This window comes from Pseudophryne corroboree, chromosome 3 (genome assembly GCF_028390025.1).
Source record: "Pseudophryne corroboree isolate aPseCor3 chromosome 3, aPseCor3.hap2, whole genome shotgun sequence".
NCBI classification, from domain to species: domain Eukaryota; kingdom Metazoa; phylum Chordata; class Amphibia; order Anura; family Myobatrachidae; genus Pseudophryne; species Pseudophryne corroboree.
In genome coordinates, this window is record NC_086446.1 from 643,443,003 (window position 1) to 643,456,622 (window position 13,620).

Consider the following 13,620-nt stretch of genomic DNA (forward strand, 5'->3'; position numbering starts at 1 on the left):
ACCCATCCTGCTCTGGGCACAGTGTAAAACTGAGGTCTGGAGGAGGGGCATAGAGGGAGGAGCCAGTGCACACCCAGAGTCCAAAGCTTTCTTAAAGTGCCCTATCTCCTGCGAAGCCCGTCTATTCCCCATGGTCCTTACGGAGTCCCAGCATCCTCAAGGACGTTAGAGAAAATAGGATTTTAATTACCTACCGGTAAATCCTTTTCTCGTAGTTTGTAGAGGATGCTGGGGTCCACATTAGTACCATGGGGTATAGATGGAGCCACTGTCACTTTTAGAGTGAGTGTGGGCTGGCTGCTCCCTCTATGCCCCTCCTACCAGACAGTCTAGAAACTGTGCCCTATGAGACGGACATCTTCGAGAGAAGGATTTTACACAGATAGTGGCGAGATTCACACTAGCTCACACACACACACACACACACACACACACACACGGCAAACCAAGCTAACTAGCTTGAAACATCAGCAACGGCTTAACAAGAATACTTACCAAGTAACAAAACAGTACGTAACCTAGAACCAAGCAGTACTGAAGGAAATAACTACTGCAGGATCACAAAGCACTGGGCGGGCGCCCAGCATCCTCTACGGACTACGAGAAAAGGATTTACCGGTAGGTAACCAAAATCCTATTTTCCCTTACGTCCTAGAGGATGCTGGGGTCCACATTAGTACCGTGGGGATGTACCAAAGCTCCCAAAAAAGGAGGGAAAGCGCAGAGGCTCCTGCAGAACCAATTGACCAAACTTAAAGGTCCTCAGAGGCCAAAGCATCGAACCTGTAGAACTTTGCGAACGTGTTCGACCCTGACCAAGTAGCTGCACGGCAGAGTTGTAATGCAGAGAGACACCCCGGACAGCCGCCCAGGAAGAACCCACCTTACGAGTAGAGTGGGTTTAACAGACGTAGGACACGGCAAGCCTGCCGTAGAATACGCATGCTGGATAGTGAACTTGATCCAGCGAAAGATCGTCTGCTTCGAAGCAGGACACCCAATTTTCTTGGGATCATACAGGACAAACAGACTCCTATTTTCTGTGACGAGCAGTCCTCCTCACATAGAACTTTAGAGGCATTACAACATCTAAGGACTTTGATGAAATTGAGGAGTCAGTCGCAACTGGCACCACAATAGGTTGGTTGATATGAAATGCCAACACAACCTTCGGAAGAAACTGCTGACGTGTCCGTAGCTCAGCTCTATCTTCATGGAAGATCAAGTATGGGCTTTTACATCACAAAGCCCCCAACTCCGACACACGTCTAGCAGAAGCTAAGGCCAACAAAGTGACAGCCTTCCACGTGAGAAACTTGAACTCAACCTCCTGTAGAGGTTCAAACCAATCCGACTGGAGGAATTGCAACACCACGTTAAGATCCCAGGGCGCCATAGGTGGTACAAAGGGAGGTTGGATGTGCAGAACTCCCTTCAAAACAGTCTGAACCTCAGGGAGGGCAGCCAACTGATTCTGAAAGAAAATGGATAGGGCCGAAATTTGGACCTTTATGGATCCTAACCTCAGGCCCATATCCACACCTGCTTGCAGGAAGAGAGGCAACCGTCCCAGTTGAAACTCCACCGTAGGAAACTTCTTGGACTCGCACAGAGATACATATTTTTTCCAAATACGATGGTAATGTTTTGACGTTACTCCTTACCTAGCCTGTATCAGGGTAGGAATAACCCTGTTCGGAACGCCCTTCCGAGCTAGTATCTGGCATTCAAACTCCACACCGTCAAACGTAGCCGTGGTAAGTCTTGATAGGCGAACGGCCCCTGCTGCAGCAGGTTCTCCCGAAGAGGAAGAGTAGAGCCAGAAGATCCGCGTACCAGGCCCTTCTTGGCCAGTCCAGAACAATGAGGATTGCCTAAACTCTTGTTCTCCTTATGAGTTTGAGAACTCTTGGAATGAGTGGAAGTGAAGGAAACACGTACACCAACTTGAACACCCACAGAGTCACTGGGGCGTCCACCGCCACTGCTTGCAGGTCCCTCGACCTGGAACAATACCGCCGAAGCTTCTTGTTGAGACGAGAGGTCATCATGTCGATCTGGGGTACGCCCCAAAGATCTGTTACCTCCTTGAACACCTCCGGATGGAGACCCCACTCCCCTGGATGGAGATAGTGTCTGCTGAGGAAGTCCGCTTCCCAGTTGTCTACTCCCGGAATGAAGATTGCTGACAGCGCCAACGCGTGTTTTTCTGCCCAGAGGATTATTCTTGTTACCTCTGACATTGCAGCTCTGCTCTTCATTCCGCCCTGTCGGTTCATGTAAGCCACTGTCGTTACATTGTCCGACTGCACTTGAATGGCCCAATTTCTTAGAAGATGGGCCGCTTGTAGAAGACCGTTGTAGACGGCTCTTAGTTCCAGAATGTTTATCAGCAGGCCGGCTTCCAGACTTGACCACCTTCCTTGGACGGTTTCCCTTTGAGTGACTGCGCCCCAGCCCCAGAGACTTGCATCCGTGGTTAGAAGGATCCAGTCCTGATTCCCGAACCTGCAGCCCTCCAGAAGGTGAGGTAATTGCAGCCACCAGAGGAGCGAAATCCTGGCCTTTGGCGACTGATGTATTCTCTGGTGCATGTGTAGATGGGATCCCGACCACTTGTCCAGGAGGTCCAGTTGGAAGGACCGAGCATGAAACCTCCCGTACTGCAGAGCCTCGTAAAAGGCCACCATCTTCCCCAAAAGGCGAATGCACTGATGAACAACACCCGGGCTGGCTTCAGGACATCTTGGACCATTGTTTGTATCACCAACGCTTTTTCATCTGGAAGAAACACCCTCTGCACTTCCGTGTCAAGGATCATTCCCAGAAAGGACAACCTCCTGGTTGGTTCCAAATGTGATTTTAGAAGATTCAGGATCCAACCATGTTCCCTGAGAAACTGGGTCGTGAGAGTTCTAGACCGTAACAGCTTCTCCTTTGACGATGCCTTTATCAGCAGATCGTCCAGATATGGAATTATGTTCACCCCCTGTCTGCGGAGGAGAACCATCATTTCCACCATCACCTTGGTGAATACCTTCGGTGCTGTGGAGAGCCCGAATGGCAGGGCCTGGAGCTGAAAATTACATTTCAACAGTGCGAATCTGAGGTAAGCTTGATGCGGCAGCAAAATCGGAATGTGGAGGTATGCATCCTTGATATCCAGGGATACCAGGAATTCCCCCTCCTCCAGACCTGATATCACTGCCCTTAGAGACTCCATTTTGAACTTGAACTCCCTCAGAAAGGGGTTTAATTATTTTAAGTTCAGAATGGGCCTGACCGAACCATCCAGTTTCGGTACCACGAAAAGGTTTGAATAGTAACCCTTGTTTTGCATCTGGGAAGGAACTGGTACAATAACCTGTGCCTCCACCAACTTCTGGATGGCTCCCTGTAGGATAGCCCTGTATGCCAGCAAAGCTGGCAAGCCTGATTTGAAGAACCGGAGGGGAGGGAGATCTTGAAATTCCAGCCGGTACCCCTGGTACACAATATCTTGTACCCAGGGATCCAGGCCGGACGACACCCAGACGTGACTGAAATGTCTGAGTCTTACCCCCACCGGCCCTACCTCCAGGCCGCACGGTCCACAGTCATGCTGAGGACTTTGGCGTACCTGGAGCAGGTTTCTGTTCCTGGGAACCCGCAGCAGCAGGTTTCTTGGAATTTGGTAGACCTTCCCTAAAGGTGGTGTTGGACGGTTTGGCCTTTTTTGCTTTAGCAACCCGAAAGGACTGTGATGCAGTTGAAGAAAAAAAGGTTTCTTCATAGCAGGTGCAGCTGAGGGAAGTAAAGGTGACTTACCCGCTGTAGCTGAGGAGATCCATGCATCCAACGCTTCCCCAAAGAGAGCCTGAACTGTGTAGGGTAGGGTCTCCACACCTCCCCTGGATTCCGCGTCTGCAGACCACTGGCGTAGTCACAGTCCTCAACAAGCTGAGACAGACATGGAAGAAATTCCTGCGGCCATTGAACTCAGGTCTTTCATAGATTCCACCATAAATCCTGCAGAATCCTGAATGTTACGTAAAAACAATTCAACGTCACTTTTATCCATTGTATCCAAATCCTCAAGTAATGTGCCTGACCACTTTACTATAGCTTTGGAAATCCATACACAGGCAATAGTAGGACGTAGTATCGCCCCTGAAGCAGTGTATATGGATTTGAGCGTAGTATCAATTTTGCGATCAGCCGGCTCCTTTAAGGCGGTAGAGCCTGGAACCGGTAAAACCACCTTTTTCGAGAGTCTGGATACAGACGCATCCACTATGGGTGGGTTTTCCCATATTTTTCTATATTCCGCAGGAAAGGGGAAAAGCAACCAGAACCTTCCTAGGGATCTGGAATTTTTTCTCCGGGTTTTGCCATGCTTTTTCAAAAATAGCATTTAATTCTTTGGACGCCGGGAAGGTTAGCGAGGCTTTCTTATGGTCAGTGAAGTAAGCCTCCTCAACCTGCTCAGGTGTTGTATCAGCAATATTCAACACATCCCTAATAGCCTCTATCATCAACTGCACCCCTTTAGCAAAAGATGCGGCCCCCCCTGAGCATATCCCCATGACGGTCTGCTGTGTTAGAGTCAGTATCCGTGTCATCTTGCATAATCTGGGCAAGAGTACGTTTGTGGGAACCTACCGAGGAGGAAGGGGGGGAATTGAGGTAACAGAACCGGACTAAACTGCCATAGAATTCTGTAAAACCTGAGTTGCAGATTCATTCTGTGCAACCCTAGTAGAAATCTGAGAAATCATAGATTTGATAGAGGATAACCATTCAGGCTCCCTTGCTGGTATCTGCGCTAAAACAGTGCAATCCTGATTACATGGAATGAGATCATCCTGAGAGGACATATCCTCTGCAGCATATGAAAGAGTCCATGGACATAGCTAACTGTAGACCCCAAACACTCCACACACACAGGGGAGGCTAGAAAGAGTTTCCCCGCTGAGAATGGCAAGAGAAACACAGTTTGGAGCCAACCCACACACAACGCTGTTTAAATAAAGGACACCCCTTACCAGCGCCCACTGTGTACTGTAACTGGTTACACAGAACTAATTCACAACCTCTTCCCCCCCCCCCCCCCCCCCCTTCTACAACCCCCTGGTACTACACAGGATAGCAGGAGTTGCTTGGAGGAACAGCTCTGTAAGCGTCTGTGTTCAGGAACTGCAGGCAGGAAAATGGTGCTGAACGCTGCTGGGTCCGCTCTGAGAAGCTCCGCCCCTTGAAGATGGCGCGTCTTCCCGCACAAATTCTTTATACTGGCCTGAGGATTCCGTCGCTAGGCGGGGGATTCCGTCCCCTGTTAGCGTCTGAGTACGGAGGATTGTGACGCTAGCCTGGGGAGTCAGTCTCCGGTTAGCGTCTTTGACCAGTGTAGGGTATTAAGACGCTGGCTCAGGACGCCCCTCATAGCGCCAACACTGTGTGCCGCTGAGCCTTCCCGGACCGCAGCGAGCTGCGCTCATAACCTTGTGCCGCCCTATCTCGCCATCTTCTGATCTTCTGGCTCTTTAATGGGGTAGAGGCATGCTGCCGGAGTGAGCGATCCCCTGTGGCGAGGAATGGTCGATCCCCTCAGGAGCTCAGTGTCCTGTCAGCTGAGATAGTGGCTCAGACCCCGCAGGGCAGACACTACTCCCCCCCCCCCCCCTTCCTCCCTTAGTCCCTCGAAGCAGGGAGGCTGTTGCCAGCAGCCTCCCTGTGCCTAAACTCTAAATAAAATAATAAAACTAAAAACTCCTATGAAGCTCCCCTAGCCGTGACCGGCTCCTCTGGGCACATTTTCTAAACTGGGTCTGGTAGGAGGGGCATAGAGGGAGGAGCCAGCCCACACTCTCAAACTCTTAAAGTGCTAATGGCTCTCAGTGGACCAGTCTATACCCAATGGTACTAATGTGGACCCCAGCATCCTCTAGGATGTAAGAGAAATAAAGAATACAACGAAAGACCTCCAAGAAACTTTGTTGAGATAATAAAAGTAATGCTGTTGAAGGGAGCTGCACAGGGCAACTGGGCCCGACCTCCAGAGTCTCCTCTGTGCCAAAAAGGAGGCTAACATTAATCCCTATCATATGTTGAAGGGAAGATCTCCCAAGACACCCAGTTGTTAAATGTTAGTTATCGTCATAACCATTACCCCAATACAATACAACCTTTAAATATTTGGTAGGCATGACGTTGTGATGGCTAACATTTTAAAACATAAGGACCCAACACATTTAGAAAGGCTCCATATACTTGGCCAATCGACAGAATGCAGTATGTATGCCTGAAGGTGGTGCTGTAGAGTCATGCGAAGGAGCAATGTAACCTGGGCATTGCTAGTGTGCTCCGTTTCATACAACTGATGGCATTTTTTGGTTAAGTGGAAACAGGGCAGATAACTAGACACTCCTAGGAATCGGTGTTGAAAGACACAACTCCAACTTAACATAGGGTACATGGCTACTGCTATGCAAGAGGGGGGGAAAAATAAGAATTTACTTACCGATAATTCTATTTCTCAAAGTCCGTAGTGGATGCTGGGAACTCCGAAAGGACCATGGGGAATAGCAGCTCCGCAGGAGACTGGGCACAAAAGTAAAAGCTTTAGGACTACCTGGTGTGCACTGGCTCCTCCCCCTATGACCCTCCTCCAAGCCTCAGTTAGGATACTGTGCCCGGACGAGCGTACACAATAAGGAAGGATTTTGAATCCCGGGTAAGACTCATACCAGCCACACCAATCACACCGTACAACCTGTGATCTGAACCCAGTTAACAGCATGATAACAGAGGAGCCTCTGAAAAGATGGCTCACAACAATAATAACCCGATTTTTGTAACAATAACTATGTACAAGTATTGCAGACAATCCGCACTTGGGATGGGCGCCCAGCATCCACTACGGACTATGAGAAATAGAATTATCGGTAAGTAAATTCTTATTTTCTCTAACGTCCTAAGTGGATGCTGGGACTCCGTAAGGACCATGGGGATTATACCAAAGCTCCCAAACGGGCGGGAGAGTGCGGATGACTCTGCAGCACCGAATGAGAGAACTCCAGGTCCTCCTCAGCCAGGGTATCAAATTTGTAGAATTTAGCAAACGTGTTTGCCCCTGACCAAGTAGCTGCTCGGCAAAGTTGTAAAGCCGAGACCCCTCGGGCAGCCGCCCAAGATGAGCCCACTTTCCTTGTGGAATGGGCTTTTACAGATTTTGGCTGTGGCAGGCCTGCCACAGAATGTGCAAGCTGAATTGTACTACAAATCCAACGAGCAATAGTCTGCTTAGAAGCAGGAGCACCCAGCTTGTTGGGTGCATACAGGATAAACAGCGAGTCAGATTTTCTGACTCCAGCCGTCCTAGAAACATATATTTTCAGGGCCCTGACTACGTCCAGCAACTTGGAGTCCTCCAAGTCCCTAGTAGCCGCAGGTACCACAATAGGCTGGTTTAAGTGAAACGCTGAAACCACCTTAGGGAGAAATTGAGGACGAGTCCTCAATTCTGCCATGTCCGTATGAAAAATTAGGTAAGGGCTTTTATAGGATAAAGCCGCCAATTCTGAGACACGCCTGGCTGAAGCCAGGGCTAACAGCATTACCACTTTCCATGTGAGATATTTTAAGTCCACAGTGGTGAGTGGTTCAAACCAATGTGATTTTAGGAACCCCAAAACTACATTGAGATCCCAAGGTGCCACTGGAGGCACAAAAGGAGGCTGTATATGCAGTACCCCCTTGACAAACGTCTGAACTTCAGGAACTGAAGCTAGTTCTTTCTGGAAGAAAATCGACAGGGCCGAAATTTGAACCTTAATGGACCCTAATTTTAGGCCCATAGACAGTCCTGTTTGCAGAAAATGCAGGTAACGACCCAGTTGAAATTCTTCTGTAGGGGCCTTCCTGGCCTCACACCACGCAACATATTTACGCCAAATACGGTGATAATGTTGCACGGTTACATCCTTCCTGGCTTTGATCAGGGTAGGGATGACTTCATCCGGAATGCCTTTTTCCTTCAGGATCCGGCGTTCAACCGCCATGCCGCCAAACGCAGCCGCGGTAAGTCTTGGAACAGACAGGGTCCCTGCTGGAGCAGGTCCTTTCTTAGAGGTAGAGGCCACGGGTCCTCCGTGAGCATCTCTTGAAGTTCCGGGTACCAAGTCCTTCTTGGCCAATCCGGAGCCACGAGTATAGTCCTTACTCCTCTCCTTCTTATGATTCTCAGTACCTTGGGTATGAGAGGCAGAGGAGGGAACACATACACTGACTGGTACACCCACGGTGTTACCAGAGCGTCCACAGCTATTGCCTGAGGGTCCCTTGACCTGGCGCAATATCTGTCTAGTTTTTTGTTGAGGCGGGACGCAATCATGTCCACCTTTGGTTTTTCCCAACGGTTCACAATCATGTGGAAGACTTCTGGGTGAAGTCCCCACTCCCCCGGGTGGAGGTCGTGTCTGCTGAGGAAGTCTGCTTCCCAGTTGTCCACTCCCGGAATGAACACTGCTCACAGTGCTATCACATGATTTTCCGCCCAGCGAAGAATCCTTGCAACTTCTGCCATTGCCCTCCTGCTTCTTGTGCCGCCCTGTCTGTTTACGTGGGCGACTGCCGTGATGTTGTCCGACTGGATCAACACCGGCTGACCCTGAAGCAGAGGCCTTGCTTGACTTAGGGCATTGTAAATGCCCCTTAGTTCCAGGATATTTATGTGAAATGACGTTTCCATGCTTGACCACAAGCCCTGGAAATTTTTTCCCTGTGTGACTGCTCCCCAGCCTCTCAGGCTGGCATCCGTGGTCACCAGGACCCAGTCCTGAATGCCGAATCTACGGCCCTCTAGAAGATGAGCACTCTGCAACCACCACAGGAGAGACACCCTTGTCCTTGGAGACAGGGTTATCCGCTGATGCATCTGAAGATGCGATCCGGACCATTTGTCCAGCAGATCCCACTGAAAAGTTCTTGCGTGGAATCTGCCGAATGGAATCGCTTCGTAAGAAGCCACCATTTTTCCCAGGACCCTTGTGCATTGATGCACTGACACTTGGCCTGGTTTTAGGAGGTTCCTGACTAGCTCGGATAACTCCCTGGCTTTCTCCTCCGGGAGAAACACCTTTTTCTGGACTGTGTCCAGAATCATCCCTAGGAACAGCAGACGTGTCGTCGGAATCAGCTGCGATTTTGGAATATTTAGAATCCACCCGTGCTGTCGTAGTACTACTTGAGATAGTGCTACTCCGACCTCTAACTGTTCCCTGGACCTTGCCCTTATCAGGAGATCGTCCAAGTAAGGAATAATTAAGACGCCTTTTCTTCGAAGAATCATCATCATTTCGGCCATTACCTTGGTAAAGACCCGGGGTGCCGTGGACAATCCAAACGGCAGCGTCTGAAACTGATAGTGACAGTTCTGTACCACAAACCTGAGGTACCCTTGGTGAGAAGGGCAAATTGGGACATGGAGGTAAGCATCCTTGATGTCCAGAGACACCATATAGTCCCCTTCTTCCAGGTTCGCTATCACTGCTCTGAGTGACTCCATCTTGAATTTGAACCTTTGTATGTAAGTGTTCAAGGATTTCAGATTTAAAATAGGTCTCACCGAGCCGTCCGGCTTCGGTACCACAAACAGCGTGGAATAATACCCCTTTCCCTGTTGTAGGAGGGGTACCTTGATTATCACCTGCTGGGAATACAGCTTGTGAATGGCTTCCAATACCGCCTCCCTGTCGGAGGGAGTCGTTGGTAAAGCAGACTTCAGGAACCGGCGAGGGGGAGACGTCTCGAATTCCAATTTGTACCCCTGAGATACTACCTGCAGGATCCAGGGGTCCACTTGCGAGTGAGCCCACTGCGCGCTGAAATTCTTGAGACGACCCCCCACCGTACCTGAGTCCGCTTGTAAGGCCCCAGCGTCATGCTGAGGACTTGGCAGAAGCGGGGGAGGGCTTCTGTTCCTGGGAAGAGGCTGCCTGCTGCAGTCTTTTTCCCCTTCCTCTGCCCCGGGGCAGATATGAGTGGCCTTTTGCCCGCTTGCCCTTATGGGGACGAAAGGACTGAGCCTGAAAAGACTGTCTTTTTCTGCTGAGAGGTGACCTGGGGTAAAAAGGTGGATTTCCCAGCCGTTGCCGTGGCCACCAGGTCCGATAGACCGACCCCAAATAACTCCTCCCCTTTATACGGCAATACTTCCATATGCCGTTTGGAATCCGCATCACCTGACCACTGTCGCGTCCATAACCCTCTTCTGGCAGAAATGGACAGCGCACTTACTCTTGATGCCAGAGTGCAAATATCCCTCTGTGCATCTCGCATATATAGAAATGCATCCTTTAAATGCTCTATAGTCAATAATATACTGTCCCTGTCCAGGGTATCAATATTTTCAGTCAGGGAATCCGACCAAGCCACCCCAGCACTGCACATCCAGGCTGAGGCGATTGCTGGTCTCAGTATAACACCAGTATGTGTGTATATACTTTTTAGGATATTTTCCAGCTTCCTATCAGCTGGCTCCTTGAGGGCGGCCGTATCCGGAGACGGTAACGCCACTTGTTTTGATAAGCGTGTGAGCGCCTTATCTACCCTAGGGGGTGTTTCCCAACGCGCCCTAACCTCTGGCGGGAAAGGGTATAATGCCAATAATTTTTTAGAAATTAGCAGTTTTTTATCGGGGGAAACCCACGCTTCATCACACACCTCATTTAATTCATCTGATTCAGGAAAAACTACGGGTAGTTTTTTCACACCCCACATAATACCCTTTTTTGTGGTACTTGTAGTATCATAAATGTTCAAAACCTCCTTCATTGCCGTGATCATGTAACGTGTGGCCCTACTGGAAAATACGTTTGTTTCCTCACCGTCGACACTGGAGTCAGTGTCCGTGTCTGGGTCTGTGTCGACCATCTGAGGTAACGGGCGCTTTAGAGCCCCTGACGGTGTTTGAGACGCCTGGACAGGTATTAACTGTTTTTCCGGCTGTCTCATGTCGTCAACAGTCTTTTGTAAAGTGCTGACGCTATCACGTAATTCCTTCCATAAGACCATCCAGTCAGGTGTCGACTCCCTAGGGGGTGACATCACTATTACAGGCACTTGCTCCGCCTCCATACCATTTTCCTCCTCATACATGTCGACACAACGTACCGACACACAGCACACACACAGGGAATGCTCTGATAGAGGACAGGACCCCACTAGCCCTTTGGGGAGACCGAGGGAGAGTTTGCCAGCACACACCAGAGCGCTATATATATATATATATATATATATATATATATATATATATATATATATATATATATATATATATATACATACATATACAGGGATAACCTTATATAAGTGTTTTTCCCTTATATAGCTGCTGTATTTATTAATCTGCCAAATTAGTGCCTCCCCTCTCTTGTTTTACCCTGTTTCTGTAGTGCAGGACTGCAGGGGAGAGTCAGGGAGACGTCCTTCCAGCGGAGCTGTGAGGGAAAATGGCGCTTGTGTGCTGAGGAGATAGGCCGCCGAGAAGGGGGCGGAGCCTTTCTCCCGCTTTTTTAAGGAAAAACGGGCAGGGGTTAAATGCATCCATATAGCCCAGGAGCTATATGTGATGTATTTTTAGCCATCTAAGGTGTTTTTATTGCGTCTCAGGGCGCCCCCCCCCCAGCGCCCTGCACCCTCAGTGACCGGAGTGTGAAGTGTGCTGAGAGCAATGGCGCACAGCTGCGGTGCTGTGCGCTACCTTATTGAAGACAGGACGTCTTCTGCCGCCGATTTCCCGGACCTCTTCTGTCTTCTGGCTCTGTAAGGGGGCCGGCGGCGCGGCTCTGGGACCCATCCATGGCTGGGCCTGTGATCGTCCCTCTGGAGCTAATGTCCAGTAGCCTAAGAAGCCCAATCCACTCTGCACGCAGGTGAGTTCGCTTCTTCTCCCCTTAGTCCCTCGGTGCAGTGAGCCTGTTGCCAGCAGGACTCACTGAAAATAAAAAACCTAATTTAAACTTTTACTCTAAGCAGCTCAGGAAAGCCACCTAGTATGCACCCTTCTCGTTCGGGCACAAAAATCTAACTGAGGCTTGGAGGAGGGTCATAAGGGGAGGAGCCAGTGCACACCAGGTAGTCCTAAAGCTTTTACTTTTGTGCCCAGTCTCCTGCGGAGCCGCTATTCCCCATGGTCCTTTCGGAGTTCCCAGCATCCACTAGGACGTCAGAGAAAGGGTGTTTCCAAGTTTGAGGAAAGGTATGTGGAATTAGGAAAGTGCGGCATTGGCTGGATAATATGTGAAATACTGCAGGCACACAGATACCACGAAAGCAACCAGCCAAGCAAGTACTGTGTATACTACAGCAACCGTGGATGAGGCTGTCAAGACCTAAACATACACAGGAACTCAGACTACACTGGGATAAACTATTATAGACCAAAAAAAAAAAAAACACCACACACCCTGAGCACATTTTAAATAATTTTCATTAACAAACACAGCTCACTGCTCTTAAACTTTACACCCCTGCACTCTGCATGGACATAAACCCCTTAGTAAATCGCCCTCCTATCACTTTCTCCTTGCTCATTATCCTCCTGTTCCTCTGTGCAAGAAACAGATCATGCATCTGTTCCACTCCGATTACTAACATGCCACCACCTGATACCAGTCCATACATCTAGGACCTGATTCCCTGTTATGCCAAAGTGTGGACATCGATGATCAGCAAATCACTAAGGAATCAGAAAAAAAAAAAAACATTCGAAATCTCCAACCCAAGATAATTTTTGGGTTGGAATGGGTGAATCAAAGATTTCCAACATGTTGATTCCCCTGACCCAGGCATCGTCAGAACGGGGAAATACCTCAATACCTGTCTGATGTATGGGCCACACAAGCTTGGTTAGAATGGAAAGTGAACTTTGATCAGTTCTTCCATGAGCAACTTTAAACCCGTCACCCCAGAACTCTGTGCGCACAATATTCTGAGGTACCAATTAGATTCCCATGTTGGTGGCCGGAGTATAACAGAGCTGACAGCGTACAGCAAGCCTTCTACTCTGCAGCACTGCGTGATGCAGCATCCCTCCTTAGAGAACAAATGTCCCCACTCATGCATCGATCTGCTTCCTACGAGGTAGACAGCATGACAACATGTCACCCTAGGTGAGCGGTGTGCTTCAAAAGACACATACAGGCACACAACCATATACTATTCTGAGTGCCGCTAAACCAGCACTGAAATGGCAGGAGATAAAGGGAAGATAAAAATTACATATCTAAACAGTCCTATTAGGGCCATCTACAAAGATTAGGATTCCAGAATGTTTACAGACAAGAGGTTACACACATGGTCCTAACAAAATAATAAAGTACAGAACGGTCACCAGCCCCTTATTCTATAGGTAATTTTTTTTTTTTTTTAAAGATAGCTTGCTCTGTCTCTAGTAATCAGAAAATAATGTCTACAAGAGAAATAAGCCAGGATATAGCTTCAGAAGGTTAAAATGAAACCATTTCACAATTATAAAAGAAAATGCAGCAAATATTACACAACTATGATGACATAGTAAACAGTTATATTACTAAAATAAAATGACAAATTGCATATAGCATACTTCAGATGTACAAGTCA

At 48.8% G+C, this 13,620-nt stretch overlaps 1 protein-coding gene across 2 annotated transcripts in view; it reads right to left on the bottom strand.

Moving 5' to 3' along the window:
• Nucleotides 1–13,620, bottom strand: part of UBE2D1 (ubiquitin conjugating enzyme E2 D1) — a 139,598-nt gene that overhangs the window by 18,141 nt on the left and 107,837 nt on the right. The window lies entirely within an intron of this gene.